Here is a 16,809-nt window from a genome sequence, read left to right on the forward strand (position 1 = left end):
TTTGTACCAGATCTTATTCCTTGGCATTCAGCTGTAGTTTGTGCCCTCTATCCAGTAAAGGATAGCAGGAGATTGGCAAGATGAAATGGTGATAAATCAGCTTCACTCTCTGGAAGCTTGGAAGTTGCTGACTACTGCCTCAAATGGGACAGCCTCTTCCAGAGGGTAACTGGTTGTCAGATGTCTTCCCATCTGTGCAGAGAAGATTTGGGCTGTCATTTGTCCTGCAGGTTAGAGCAGAGGTGACCCAGGCACTCCTCAGGAAGAAATGTGGGGCCAGGGCTCTGGCACTTCAGTGGGCCCTGATTTGTCTGGCTATGAGTCTGAATATCTGATTCTGACAGAGGTGTTGGTGCATTTCTTTATGATCCCTTAGGGTGAGCATAAAATCATCTTGATCTGGCTCTGTTTTTATTGTCAGGTGAAGGAATCAGAATTAAATGCCTTAGTTAGGACCTCTTCTAGACTTGATTTATGCAGAGAACACAACCAAAATTGATTGAATACAACAGCATTAATTTATTTGACTCATGTTAGAATCTAATCCAAGACCCTCAATTATCTTTCAATCAGTGTCAGTGAAAAATGGGGAAATACAATGTGATTTCTTAAGCTAAGATGTTATTTGCCTGCATGTTCATTTAGACTTTAGTTTAAAAAGCCCCAGGAATCTACCCTTAATATCTCTAAGTCAACTACACATCATCTCTCTAAGGAAAGACAGTTTTACAGTTAAATCAGAATAGTTGTTATGAAGTATCAACATTCCCCATCATTTTGTCTAGTGCTTGCTTTAATTCCCACTGGTGTAAAAGAAGGTGTTCTTATTTGATAGTATTTGAATCAGATCCACAGTGAATCACTGTACCACAGCACAATCTTTTCTTTCTGTTAAACTCTTTTATTATTCCCAGTTACTCTGTAATGCTGACACAGCTCCATCCATACTGAATTCTGCTCAGATACACAAATCTTCTGTCAGAACTTCATGTTTTGAGCACTTGGATGTGATGCTCTCTCTGCTTTACTGTGACGCCACATCCTAGTGATGTTTTCCCAGTAAAGGCAGTGCAGAGAGCAGATTAGCCAGGCTTTTTCTTTCTGCAAGGCAGAACTGAGCAGTGAAGTACCATCCATGAGCTGCAGGGAGCACACAGGCTTTACCTTTAGGCTTTACCTCATCCTTGAGGCTCTTCCCTACCAATGCAACTGGAGAGCTGTCACTGGTGCAGTACTGGCTGCTGACATGGGAAAGATGATCATATTCTGTGCTGGGAGGTTTTTCATGGACAGGACAGGATTGCTGGGTATGGTTCCTTGAGCTTTTATTGCAACATCAGCCTCATTACATGGCTGAGACAATTGGAAGATGGCAAAGCTCATGTCCTGCCAGCAGCAGTCAGAGATTTCTTTGTTACAGAGCATTTAAAAAACTTTCCAGCCAACAGCACATTGCTAAAGCTCACAGACAGTTGTTTTAACTAATCACTAAAAGCACATGTACACCTGCTTCACACAATGCTTGTCTGCTCTCTATTAACAACACACAATACTTCATTATTAAGCTTCTAATAACCTTCTACTATCATGCTAAGCATATTTTCCTGCAGTCTAAAAGTCTACCTTAGCCAAGCCTAAAACTCAAGCTATTGTTTTATGTCCTTGCTTGCTGTACTATTGTAACTTTTTCTGCAATCAGATTTTGCAGATGCAGCTAGTTCTAATTTCTCTCTCTGTTTCTAAGGCTTGCCTTCCCAGCTTTCTGAAAATCATCTTACCTTTACTATTACCCACACCATCCTGCATTTCTTTTTTTTTTTTTTTCCCTGCTGAGACCCACCCAAAAGCAATATCCACCCTCCATCCTTCTATGCTCTTGCCAGTAGATGGTGGTAGCAGTCGCTGTATTGCTGGCAGCGCCATATGGTGCTGACGTTTGAAAAAAAAGCAGTGTTTTCTGACAGCAGCAAGAATGACTTCTCCTTGGGAATCTATATCCTGTCAAAGAATGTACCTTAGGCCCTGCTGAAGTGCTGCCACTTGCATTTGAGCTGAGCCTCTGCAGCAGCAGCAGCAGCTCCGTGAAGGAGCTCACCTCGTCTGCAGCCATCGCACCCCAGTGTGAGATAGCAGAGGAGCCGCTGAAACAAAGGATACTTGTCCAATACATCTGATGTCAGATGCTCCAAAAACAAGGCTTCAGGGTGCAGGGAAGAAGTGCAAACTCTTATGAGGAGTGACTCTGCCCGTGTGGGCTCAGCAGAGCAGAAGTTGGGAAACGGAGCTGGGCAGCTCCCAGGCTGTTCCTTGGCTGTGCTGAGGAAAATGTACTTAAATCAAAGTTACAGGGCAGCAGCCTGCTGATCATCAAGCTGCCTATTAATAGATGGTACGTTTGGGAAGCCTGAAATGTCTCCCATAAATTAATAAGCTTGAAACTGGCTGAGACAGGGCCATTGTGTGATGTGCTAGAAAGGTTCTCAGCCAAGTCTTAATGGTAAATTCTCCTCAATTCTAAGGAAACTATAATATATTTAAGTTTTCTATTATTAGAATACTACTTCTCTTACATTAAATAACTTATTAACCAATATCAGACATGTAAAACATACAACTCTACAAAACAGAACAGCAATAAAATTTCTTTTACTAATACATAAAAATAACAATTTTAATAAGTATATGACATAAAAATATCCAGTAATTCAGAATCCATTCATAAAAACGTACAATTAATCAAAAAACTAGAATCAAAATAATTTATAAAACATAATTAAATAATCTATATTATTTAATTAAAAAAATTAAAAGGAAAGGATCCCAAGCCCACAGCCACCCTTTGACCAAAATCACGGAGCCACATTATTCCACTGGTGGTTATGGGGGTGGAAGAAGGCAGTAAAACATAGAGCCTGCCTGGGGTACCTGGTAATGAGGGATGGGCAGCCAACAAAGACATGCTGCAGGGATGGGGAGAGGGACAATAAGGATGTGACCAACTGAGATGGACTTTTCTTCTAATAATACACTCTTATTTTTCAGAAATATGTACTTAGCCCTTATCTGTGTTCCCTAGCCTGGTGTGACATTATTCTGATGTACACCAAAGCAGTGTCTGGGCACACTAATTCCATAACCACAGTAAAGGAATTGGGCCCTTGGAGACCTTCAGAGCTTAGCAGAAATGGTAGGAAAAAATTATTTGGCCACTTTAGAGGTGAAGGTTCAAATCTTCAATTGAGAGTTAGGTAGGAAGAAAGTTTTCCTGAGCTTCATTTTCAGCATCCAAATCTAAATGATCCATTTTTGTTTTCCTCCTGTAAGATAACCACAGCTTTATTCTCCAACTAATCAGGGAATTTTCAACAACTGTATCTTCATGAAAACCTGCAAATGTAGTATCTGCAGTTTGCTAGTCTGATTTTCCAGCCTGCACAGCATTCAGCAGTTCTCTGGCATTCCTGGGATTAATGCCTCCTTGGCACTACATCAAGCTCCTTAATTAAGTTTCTCTAGTGTGAGTTTAAGGATCTGAGTTTTAGACACAAGCTTTTGCTTTGAAAATTGTGTTCAGCAACTGTATAGACTTAAAAAAACCCTCATAAAAATATACAAGGGAGCTCTCCTCCTGAGTCTTAACCCTGACAAATTTTTAATTTCTCTTTCCGCCCTCCCAGGGAAAAGATTCACCTAAGATGCAAAGCATATAAAACTGTCAGATCATATGCATGATATGTATAATTAATGGTGTAGAACAAAGTGATAAACCCTACCCTGAAAATACAAAGTCTTTCATTTTTAAAGCTGCCTTCTGCTTTCACCCTTCCAATTCCTCTAGGACTATGTAATATTGAGATGAAATCAGCTACTGGGGGGCAAGAAAACAGCACCAGTGTTGCCATTTTCATCTGAACAGGAACATTTTGGAGCCTGCAAAAATCTTGGGAAAGAGGAGTCCCTCATAGAAGAACTCTAGGGAGTTGTCATTTGAAATGTTTCAGTATTTCAGCAGTGCTGATATGATGTGGAAGGCCAGTGATGACAGACAGTGCTACAACAGGGGTGTCTGACCACAAGGCTCAAACTCCTGGCAGAAGCACCATCATCCCTTCTGTGAGTTATGACTGGCAAAATTCTTCACCTGGGGAAAGAGCTGAAGGGAGTTACATAAAGCAGCTGCTGTTGGCATTGCTTCCATTCTTTTGCATGGGAAAGGCTGGCTTATAATCATAAGGTAAAACTGGAAACAGTTGCTGAACAGTGTTTGATGTTGTTTGATATTAACCAAACTTTTTGTTTAATGTATCTGGTGGGTAGTAGATGTGCAAAGTGGGGTATGAGAGCCAAAGGGAACATTTCCTGCTGTGTTGTGCAGGGACTGTGGAGAAGTCAAGGAAAATTCACTCTACTCCTAAAATCTTAGTTTGTGAGCTGCTCTTTTGAAATCCAGGCAGGCTTTGCTGACCTGCTGCATTTAATCTTGATATTTACTCTGTCATTAAAGCACTGATTTGTTTTTTCTGTACTGAAAATTACACTGTTCCATGAAAACTGCCCTTGCTTCTGGAGAAGACTATGTCTAATCTTCTAAATCTTTTTAAGTGGGCATTAATGGCATTATATGACTTTAGGGTAAAATAAACAGGAATGCTTGAAACAAACACCTGCTTTCACAGACTGTTATTAGAGTTGGGATGTTGAGGGCATGGATTTATTTGTTTGGCTCAGAAGATGTGTTTCACCTCTGTTTTCAGATGCAAGTGTGCAACATACTTCTATTTCTGCCAGAATGTTTGCTGTTAATTTATGGAATCACTAAGGGCAGAGTGAGAGGTGGAAAAAGAATTTTTTAATGGCTATAATTCAGGCATTTAAAATAATACTTCCAGGTGCCTTCTATAGCCTATTGCTTGTGTCTTTTCTTTGTTAAATGAGCTAATTTTTCCTGTTTGATATAGCAACTATTTCACTATATCTCTGTACATGAAAAAAGTACTTTAAAACACCTGCTGCAAGTTTATTTTAATTTAAATAGCAAGTTCATTTTTTGTTTTTTGCAGTGCACATAGCAGCTTGAGTAGACCTCATTTATCCTATTCAAAAATGTAGGTACTTTAATTAAAGCGCTGTCTTCCTCCTCAAATCATTTTAAAGTGATGGAATTTCAGTTTGTGTAGTCTCTCCTCATATTGTACATATTTTTAATCTGAGGCTCAGCTTATTGCCATCTGTACCCCTTCACAGGCCTACAGGATGCTATTAGGAAACCAGGTCACAAGGACAGAGCTCAGCAGACAGATTTCAATTTCCTTACCCTTAGAACCAGGGCTCCAGGTACCAGGGAGACCTATTCCTCCTTATTCTTTCCAGATTTTTAAGCCTTTTATACTTAGTATTTAATCTTTATTCCAGACACCAGTAGAGCAGACAAGCAAAGTAACTCTAAACTCTTTCCATGCAGGGTTTGCCTTCCCTCTGTGATGTCTGTGGTTTATACCACGCTTCCATTTGGGTCTGTAATTGTACAATGTGCAAAACAACACACTTTCCATAGAAATAAAATAAAATTCTTGGCTTGGTTTTTCAAATTTGTATTTTGTCCAGCACTGAAACAATGTATTCTTTTTTTTTTTTCCGTTCAGTGTATGAACTAACCTTGTGGTATTGAGGACAAAATATTAAGCAGAGCAGTAAAGAAGGTTACTCTGAAGTTGCAATTCATGCCTGGTACGTATGGATTGGCATCAAATCCTGATACAACAAATGAAAAGTTAGTGCCTGGAAGCCTTTCTGGTGACTTTCTCAGCCAGTAATTCCATGTACTGTGGGCATGCATGAGTTTCCTAATGTGTGAGGATGTGGCTTGCTTCCTTTTCTATATTTTTAGGTGAAAATGAAATTAGAGCTCTAACAAAAGACCAGGAGAATGTGGTTTTGAATATCAGAAAATACAGTCTCTGTAGAAAGTCCTTATGGGACTATTTATTTATGTATAGTTAAGGTTTGCAGCCACTATGTGTTATATGGTGATTGCCTGTAGGGAAAAAAAATGTATTTATACATAATGAAATAGTGCACAGTTCCTACAAACAGATATGCTGGAAATTAAACCAGGAGAAGAAAGTATTTCTTTACACTATTCTCAGCAGTGTGCTGGGAATATATAGGGTTTCCTAAATGATATTTGGGCCTCTCCAAAAGGTACATTATTAGATGTTTGATATAGAACTTCACTGGCTGTGCAAAAACCCAGGATGTATCATTACAAATGCATCTTCAGGGAACTCTTAAAAAAAAATAAAATATGTTGCATTACTTTCAACTTATTTTCAGTATAAATAGTAATATAGAAAGCATTGTTTTTTTTAATATCTTGAACTTTGGAGTTTGTCACCTCAGGTCATTACTCAGACCCACTCATTCCATGGCTTCCTTTCCTGGCTGTCCAACAAAGACACCTTTCCATCAGTGACTACACCTGGTGCCAACAAAGAAGGTTTTGTGGTGTCAGTATATCTCTACTTAGAGCTGAGTGGAGGTAAACTTTTCTTTTTCCCTGAGCTTAATTTCTGTCCTGCTTTTATTTGTTTGTGTCAACACAGAATTAGAACAATCATAAATACACCCACGAGTGCCTGTAGCTCTCCAGCTCCCTCTCAGAGCACCACCAAAGGACATCAGAAGGACAAAATGAAATATTTTTTTTCTGTATCCTACTAGAATATAATGAAAATATGACTTCTCATCAAGATTGTTTAGCCATATTTTATATTTGAGTATGTCCCTATTTGTATGATCTCTTTCCCTTTCTCTTTGTATGATGGAATCATTAATTTTGTAAGCCTTTTTTACATTAGAATCACATCAAAATTTAGGTTGGAAGGAACCTTAAAGATCATGAAGTTCCAAACCCCCTTCTATGGGGAGGGAAATGTCCTTTCCATTATTAGGGCCAGCCAAAAATTACACAGAACTACAGATAGGATTAAGATTTTATAATAAGCCAAAGAATGTATTACAGATCTATAAGCAGCTACAAAAACAGACACTAGACTTAGAAATTTGGGGCATGTTTTCAGTTTCACTGTTGCTACATAGAAATAATCCTAACATTTTTCAGCAGGCTTTTCTGTTTTTTCCTTTATCATTGCCACATTCTATATGTGTTTAAAGTTTTCCAAAATACCCTGAAGTTTAACATTTATATCTAGAATAAGCTGAAGGGATTCCCCCTCCTACTTCCCAGCACAAGAAAAAGAAAGTAGAAAACAGGAATAAAAAATCCAAACATTCAAACTGCACTAAGCTTTAAATCCAGCTTCCACAGGTGTATAATATCAGTCACCAGAAGCTATCACAAGTCCTTACTTATGTGTGGAAGTAAGATAAGGAATTGTTCTGTTTCTCCTGTAATGCTTTAAGTTTGCAAAACTGAGCAGGAACATTTTTAATCCTGTGGCACAAGATTTCTATCAACAACTCTGGATGACAATTTCTTTTCAGATTCTGACTGCATGAAGCTCTTGCTCTCACAAGCATACATGAAACCCTGCAGGTAGGATAATCCAGATTTAGTTAATATTCTGTAAAACTGATAACAGTGTGATTTCCATTCTTCCTTTGGAAGTGCACAGTTGTGCTTTCAGCTGTTCCTGATCAGGTGATTTGTTGGTACACAGAAGCTCTTACAGATACCCCCTCTTTGCTGGTGCACTGGGTGTGACTGGAATTTGTAGGAGACTTTCCCACACAGAAAATCCCTGCCCATGGAAATTGGTTCTTCCTACAAGTGCCAACCCTGTATTTGCATATCGATTTCATGACTCGGCTCAATGCAGACTTTCCTACCTCTTTTTTTTCTTTATTTTTCTTTTTTTCTTTTTTCCATTTTTAAAAAAATTTATTTTTCCTGTGCCTTACAACAACAGGCTTTTTCCTGAGAAAATAACTGCCTGTTCCATGGATGTTTTTGCACAGCCATCACTGCTGCACTGGAGTAGATATGAAATTGTTCATAAGTTCAGTGAAAAGCTACTTTAGAATCAGTTGTGGTTCACAGATGCTGTAAACATCTATTTTGATCAGTTAAAAAACATGGCTGCTTTTAATAAAAGCAGTGCCTGGAATGATTTTGTTTTGATTGTTCAGCACTGTTGGTGTTGAAAATAGGTGTGTCAGCATTTGAAAGATGGTCCTCAGGCACTCAGATTTCTTTAATAGCAAGCAAAATTCTCATTAACAGGCAATTTAAAAAAGCAATACTATTCATTTTTTGGGCTATTAAGCATATAGAGTGTTTATATTTCCAGCAAAGAATGAATTAATGGAAAATAAAGTTCTGTCATGCACTAGTGCCACAGCATTTCAACATAATGTATGTGAGGCTGGTTACAAGTCAGCCTTTCAACAGCATTATACATGATCAAAGCTTCTCAAGTGAGAACTGTGTAGCTTAAATGATTGAATACAATTCTAATGTTTGTTTTCTCTCTTTCAAATCTAAGGTTTTTTTCCTTGTTAAACTAAAAAAATCCTACACCTGTGGGTCTCTGTATCTCCCTAATTACAGGCAGATGTGTTCAGTGTCACATCCCTTCAGCACAGACAGCTCAGGTGTTTTGCCTCAGGTGCACATTGCTGGTAGGATTGACTGTATCAGCCTGAAAATATTTGCCTGTTTTGATGTCTAAATAAGAGATCAGGGCCAGGTCATGGCAAGGCGAAGTTCTGTTCTTTGAAGGAAAGTCCCAGCAGGTGGCACAGTGTCCAGCCAGGAGGGATGAACTCGTTCACAGGGACCTGACTTGGCACCCTCACCTTCCACACACCCTGACTTCTCAGGATGGTCACTCACCCTGGGAGGTCTGGTGCCTGAAGTAGTTATCCATCACTATAAGCACATCTCAAACCATCAAACACCTCCCACAGGCTCTTTCAGATGTTAGGTTGGTGATTTTAAGTCACTGAAGTGACTTCTGAATTTTTGTGTGCATGGACATAATGTTGGAGTCTAACAAAATTCTGTGCTTTTGAAAAAAGCTACTAATGAGATAATACAGAAGCTCTTATTTATTAATTGTTTATCATTATCCAGAAAAGACCCATGAATTCAAGCACAGATGTTTGGTTTTGATATAAAGCTCATGAAAACCACAACCACACTCTCTGTTGTAGGACCTAGTGTAAATTTGCTATCTCTGTAGCAATGGTACACGATTGGAATTATTGTTCTGAACAAACCTGTGGGAATCAGAAAAACAGAAACTTCCACAGACACTGAAGGGTTTGTTCTGCAGCTTTGGAAGGAACTTGGATTGATGTAAAAATACAATACACAGACATTAAGTAGAAAAATCATAAACTTATGTTTCTATAGTTGTAAGTGAGAATATGCCTTAAGTAAGTGAGAAACTGTGTTGATAAGATGATGAAGGGTTTATAGTGTAGGGGTGTGGTTGTGTGGTGTAAGCTAAGAGTTTGGAAGTTATCATAGAAGTGTGTTATAGTAAAATATATGTGTGTATGTGAGATAGCAGCCCATTGGACAAAAGTATCTGCAGTGCAGCAAAATTAAGTAAAGGTGATAGGTTAGAAAAGCAAAATAAGCTTTGTGGCATCTGTCTATTGGATTAGAAAGTTCTATATTGTCTTGTAACAAGGAACTTGTGACTGCTTTGAGCTATGTCTGGCTGCTTGCTCCCTTAAAATCTCAGGGCCTCTGAGACTGATGTTTATCTGAGCAATAAATCCTTAGCCTGACGTGGTCCCATTCCTTCATTAAAAGCAGAGATAATGATACAAACCCAATTCGTTTCTTGAACCTCAGAACATGGTCATTTCTGTGACTTTCACAATCACATTGATCAATTTTTTCAACAAAAGCCATTCTCTGCCTCTAAAGCAGAAACTGCAGTCCATTATCACAGACCGGGATGTGCAGAGGTGCCTTCAGTCTGTACAGGTGCTGTGACAAGCTGTCCCTGCCTCACCCATGCCCTTGCAAGGGACCACTGTGGGGAGAAGGGTCACTGCCACACTGCACCCCATGTGCAGAGCCTGGCCACACAGAATTGATGTGCTGTCAGTGTCGTGCCTTTCCTCAATGTCACTGATCCTGCACATCTGCCTTCGCACAGTCGGCAGTGTGGCCGAGGAAAGACACGGAGTCAAACTCTGCAGGAAGGCTGCTTGTAAGTGGTATTAATAGAAAAGCCACATACAGGAGCAATTTAAGTCACTTCACTTCCTTGAGGAGACAATACTGGGGCAGGGAAAGATTCAAAAGTAAAATACATGGTATTGTTAGAGACATGGAAAAATAGTGTCTCGTTCGTTCCTTTCTTCACCCTCCAATTTAATCTGTTGTTTTGATGGAGGCAAGGACAAAGTATTTTGTCCGCAATATCCATTGATTGATTTGTCTGCCTTTTTAAAAAATTAAATCTCCTCCAAAGAAAAATTTTTGTTAGTGGCCCCCAAGGCTTCCTAAGAAGAAATTTATGCCATATCCAAAATTAGAGAAGAAAAGGACTATTCTTGTTTAAGCCTTTTTATCCATTATCTTATCTCAAAAATCTATCACTACCAGAGTGCTTTATCTGCCTTTTAAACTTAGGCAGTAAGGAGACAAATTCTCCAAATTAACACTTCAAAGGAGTTAGTTTATGTCAAACGGCACACAATTTGCACAGCACTTAACCCATGCATTTTCCTGACTTCTAGAGCTCTTTCCTTGGAAATCATTACGGAAAGTGTTGAAGTAGCAACTTCTGACATTGATATGTTGCAAAATACCTCCACAGCGCACAGAAAGTCTGAGAAGCTTCCAGCTGCTTGGTATGTATGATAGAAAGGGCAGACTTTGTCGTGTTCTCCTGTTTTTGCAGTGAGAATGCCCTCGAGGCAATTTAGAACATCTGCTGCGAACACATGAAACCCTTCCCTCTGCAGCCAGCTTGCCACTCGGTTTAACGGAGCCAAGATGCCAGGCACAGCTTGGGCAGCCAACAGTGTGAAAATCAGCGAGTCAACAAACTTTCAGGATAAGAAAAATGAGAGAATCAAACAGAGAAATTAATGCCACAATTAAAAAAAAAAAAACACAAAAAAACAAACAAACCAAAACCCCATATATAATTTTGTGCTGCTGTTGTTGCAGCAGCACTGCAGAATTTATAGCTAATCAAGCCATAAACCCCAAGGTAACATTAATCAACTTGCCAGCCCTTGCAATGTACATTTACTTTTAAAGAACTGCATTTAAAATAGTCCTCATTTCTTTTTCTGAAAAGCCCCTAGATCCTGATCATCCTGTTCAGCAAATGTCTGTATAAAACAGTTTTGCTAGCTCACCACTGAGCCACCCAATTTCTTGTACAGTAACAATGAAGCTGGAGATGAGTGCTGATATCACTTCTGTTCTTTTTACTTCCCTTAAAAATGTGTTGTTGGTGAACTGATAAAACACTTTTTTGGTTCATTCCTACTTAAAATTACTAACAGCTCTAGGTTAATGATAGTTTAGAAATCAGTAATGTTGAACAGCATCCCAGTTCTGTATTTTCATTTCCCAGTTCTTTTGTTCTCTCTGTTCTGGCTCCACAGTTTGAAGGAAGATCTGTGAGAAGTCCAGTCACACCAGCGTAGTTTTGTTGTGCTAATGACCTTCTTCTGAAGCAAACAGCAGAAAAATATATTCTAGATTATGCTTATGATTGAACCACCCTGGGAATTTGGTTCTGCTGCTGCTATTAGCAAATCACACTGGAACTCGTTAATGACCTTAATTTAATTAGAAGCTGCTTTTGGTTTTACACAAATTTAGGAAAAAAAACCAACAAAAAACCAACCAAACAAAACCAAAACACACAAAAAACCAAACTAAACCAAAAAAACAACCCCAAACCCTCAGAATCCATAAACTAACCACAAGGGGTTTTTTTGGTTTTTTTTTTCCTTTACTGTATGACCAGGATGGATACTGAACTCAGAAGGAGAAGAATTTTTTAAAGGGGTATCATCTCCTAGCAGCCTGTTATCCATGGTTTCTGGAGACACATCTCCATTTAACTTAGGCCACTTTCTTTTCTAAACAAAACATTATCTTCCATCACTCAGCACAGAGTACTGATATCCTGCCTCCTGTTTTTCAGGCTCTCCTTTGATTGCTTGTTTGGGTGTCCTGGTGCCACAGCACATTTTACTTTTCCTCTGGTCACACTGGCCAGCAGCGTTCTTGGGCAGAAAAATAAGGACCAGAGAAAACACTTGGTACTCTCTTAGGTATAGAACATTCACTAGCAAGGAAATTTGAAGAACATGAAGCTGTGTTTTCCAGCATTTCCTTCCAGTGTCTCCTAGAGCTGCTTTTCAGTGTTTCCATCCGTAAGCTAGTCTTCAGCATACCTTGATTTTTATATGGCTTCATATTTCCCAGAACTTATCAGATGGCAAGAAAGGATGTTGCAAATGTCACACTGTACCAAATGGAAAAAAAAAAAGCAGCATTGGAAAGCTGTTTCCTTATGGATGTTTCACTTGAGACTTGGTCACAATTATTTTAGGAGGGAAAACATCACACACTAAATACATTTAATTATTTGAATATTTTCCTGCTTTGGACAGATTGTGATAATCTTACATAAACACTGGCACCGAGTATTAGGGAAATCTGATTTTTGACCCACATCTGATTATTTTGCAGCACTCACAACTGAGCTTCCAGTGGAAGATTTCCCCATGTCAAGTTTCTAAACAGGGTAAATAAAGCCATCTGTTGTGGAAGCAGGATTTTTAAATTATATGCCCTGTTAACCACTGTTTTGCTCACTGAACTATTCATGTCTAAAGAAACAACCTTGTGCCTTTATAAAGGGGTTCTGCTCTCCTGATTTACACATTTCTGGGTCAGATATCAGATGTCTAAATTAACCTTTAGTCTTACATTCAGTTCTATCAGACAGGTTTCAATCTTTTCCCTTTCCTTTATATTTATTTCTGCTTCCTACTTTCTCTTGATACTTGGTCACAATTATCTTGAGCTCTGTTACAAATAGAAATGCAATAAATGCTTCAAAAAAGGAGGTAATGAAACTAATATTTCTAAATATAAATATGTTATACATATCTGGTAAAGTAATTAAAATATATCTTATGAAAAAGATCTCATCAGGCTCTAGTCCAATGAGAACATCATCTCTGCAGAGATGAGCAAAGATTATTTAATGTAAATAAGGGAGGATTTCCATGGTAAGAATACACATGGTTTCCCCCAGACCTTTCAATAAGTGTTTAAGAGAAACAATTTTCCTCATAGATAAGTGCATTTGAAGACTCTACTTGTTTAGCTAAATTGTTGTTAAATCACCAAGAGGTTAAATTGCTATTTCCAGGACTGTTCTGCTCTCTGCACTCCCTTTAGTCACAGAAAGAAGCAGCTCTTGTTGGAAAAGAGGGGAGTGAACAGAAATTTCTGCTGCAAATTAGCACATGGAAGGAACACTGTGTGCTGTTTCACTTAATCACTCGGGGGCCCATATGGGTTACTTTAATAGGGCTTAATATTTGTCCTCTTTTTATTCTTCTAATAACAGATACACCAGGCTAGACACTGGCATCTCCTTAAAGAAATTGGGGCACCATCTGGATTCATGCCAGCTAACATTCTGCTCAGCTGGCTCTAAGTTCAAAATATAAAAAAGTTCAAATATATATATATATATAGTTTAAGTTTTAAATTCTTCAGAGTGGTTTATTATATATTTATTTATTTCTGTGGCAGTGTCTTGCCCTGTTAGTCTACTGCAAGGCTTTAGGGCCTCTTGGTAATTTTGGGATTATGAACTCTGCCAGTCACATGATTTGCAAACATGAGGTTAAATCCATGGAGCAGTAGCTAGGGTAACACTTAAATGAAAATATGCATACATTTAAGTAATGTATGTGATTTGCTGATGTAGAAGGCAGTGCTGGAGCTCACATTTCAAATTCTAATTTTCAGCAGTTTGCCATGACTGAAGCATTTGCTTTGATGACTTTAAAATATCGAGCATCTATCGAGAAGAAAAAGACATATAGATCATCTTGTCTATGTTTTAGTAAAGCACAAGCTTCCATGTTTACCCTGATACCTCTATGTTAGAAATATCAAACACCCTAACTGAGGTTGGACAGCCCAATTTATGTTGTTTTTAATGGTCACTATTGTCCTAACACAGCTCTCCCAGCATTGCTTTGAAGATAAAGCTTTGATACTTCACAGTTAATTTGAGCTTGTTTGACTGGTCACTTACCTTTGTTGTTAAAATTTTGTGCTTGCTCTCTACTGTTACTTTACTTAAACCTTCACTTTATGTTTTATCTATTAATGAAAATACAACTTTATGTGGAAAATTAGAAACTGGAAAAACTGCAAGAAATAATGAAGAAATGGTCTGGAAGAGAACTGAGGTGAGAATTAGAAATTTCTGAATTGTAGAAATGGCAAGAGCCAAACCATCACTTTTCCTCTGAACCAAATAAGTTCAAATATAAAACATTTCTATTTTTTATTTAACCAGGTGAATTCAAAAGGCACAAATTTGTATCTTTAGAGTGGATTGGTTTATACTGTAGGTACCCTCACTGACTTCTATTTTAACTTGAAGATAATTTCAGGATGAAATACAGAGAGTTCTCTACAGGCTAATCTTTCCAATTGATAATTTCAGAGAGGGCAGATTAAAAAAAAAATCAGTATCTTGATAGAAAGTACAACCAAATATTCTGATTCAATTAGCTATAAAGAAGTGGTTAAAATGCAAACAGAAAAATGGCTAAATTAATTGCCATGTTAATGTATTTATTCCTTCTCATATTCTTTCTCTCTGTAACTTTGCTTTTGTTTTTAGCTAAAGGCTTAATCCTTCTACTTTTAAAATAGTAAATTACCCCCAAGAACAAATGAGATCCTGAGAGAAGTATTTAAAAAGAAGAGAAACAAGGATATTTATCTTTCTTGCCATTTGGCGACCAACTCAAATATCTAAGTTAGAAGAATGTTTCCCCTCAGGTTATCATATGACTGATAGAGAGAGCACAGGCCACAATGCTAAACTAAGTTCTTGCTATGAAGAATCTTTTGAAGGTCCTGCATCTTTTCCTCAAGACAGCGTAAGTAATGTACAGATGTAAAGAATTTAAATTTAGGTAACAATAGCAGCTCTGAAGAATATTGAAAGGCTTCTGACAAATAAACATCAGCTGATAGCAAACAGAACAACAATTTGACATATGGACTTTTAATTCAGGACTGCTTAGTATTTATTATGTTGTGTCTTGGCAAATAAATTAGTCCTAAGTAGATATGATTGAACCCAACCATTTTAGACACTTAATGCTATTAAAAAAAAGTCCTCTGAAAATCTAGATAGTGAACATTTGGTAACTGATTGCCATGGCCTTAATTCTGTCTTTTTTTCCTTCACATAATTTTTGTACCAGGTTATATTAATAAATAATTTACCATATCTGTGAGGGACTGAAGGCATCTCAAAAAATCTCTTTTCCATAGAGCTGAGATGCTCTAGACTTAGTTACATTTTGTATTTGTTTTTCCTTTTTTCCTCCTTTCTGTTTCTAAGCCACTACCAGGATTAGACTATTTTTGAGGAAATATTAGCTCTTGTCCTCTGGGTTGTTTTCAGGTAACATAGTTTACTGTAGCTCTGGAAACTGTCCAATGACCATCTAGAATTCAGATTTCTCTTCTTTCCTCTAATAAAATATACAATAAAATACTGTACTTTTCCATAGAGTGTCAGAATGGCAGCTCTGTACTGGCTGTTAAACTGAAAGATTTTGTTTGCATATACAGCCCTCAGGACTTACACCTTGTATATGTGTGTGTATATATATATATAAAATCTAAAGTATATATGAAATATATATATATACTATATATATACACACACACCTTGTATGTGTGCAGCCCTCCTCTGAACTTCTGCTTTGGGGCAAATATGTTGCAAAACCACTGCAGTGACTCAGAAAATTAAATGAATACATAATTTATTAGGCTTTACAAGGATGGACTCACAGGAAATCAGATTTACTCCCCCTTGAACCAGTTTTCTAAATTCTTGGAATACAGTTATAATGCAAAATAGAATATTTGGAACTTAGTAGGTTTAAGTGCTTATTTTTTCCTACAGGACAGTAATCGACTTTTGGGTGTTTCTTTATATACTCCTGAGCACAGTGGTCAAGATCTAAAGCTCCTATGTGAACCTGCAGTTTTCAGGTGAATGTTTAACAGTTTTCAGCACAGATAACACTGTAGCACTTGGAAATTGTGTAAAACAGCACACTGGCCTAAGCAGATATTTTCTACAGAGGGGACAGCTGTAAAAGGGTTTTAACCTCTCCCTGTGGGAAATAGTAAAGGTAAGAAGACTTTCAGAAAGCTGGGAAGGCAGACCTTAGAAACAGAAAGAACAGAAAACTTAAAACTAGCTACAGCTGCTAAGACTGAAAGTAGAAAAGTTACAATAGTACAAGCAAGGACATGAAACAATAGCTTGAGTTTTAGGCTTGGCCAAGATAGAGCTTAAGACTGCAGGCAAATATGCTTAGCAAGATAGTAGAAGGTTTTAAGCTTAATAATGAAGTATTGTGTATTGTTAATAAAGGGCAGACAAGCATTGTGTGAAGCAGGTGTACATGTGCTTTTAGTGATTGGCTAGAACAACTGTCTGTGAGCTTTAGCAATGTGCTGTTGGCTAGAAAGTTTTCAAAATGCTCTGTAACAAAAAAATCTCTGACTGCTGCTGT

Source organism: Zonotrichia albicollis, chromosome 10, assembly GCF_047830755.1.
Source record: "Zonotrichia albicollis isolate bZonAlb1 chromosome 10, bZonAlb1.hap1, whole genome shotgun sequence".
In the NCBI taxonomy this organism is placed as follows: domain Eukaryota; kingdom Metazoa; phylum Chordata; class Aves; order Passeriformes; family Passerellidae; genus Zonotrichia; species Zonotrichia albicollis.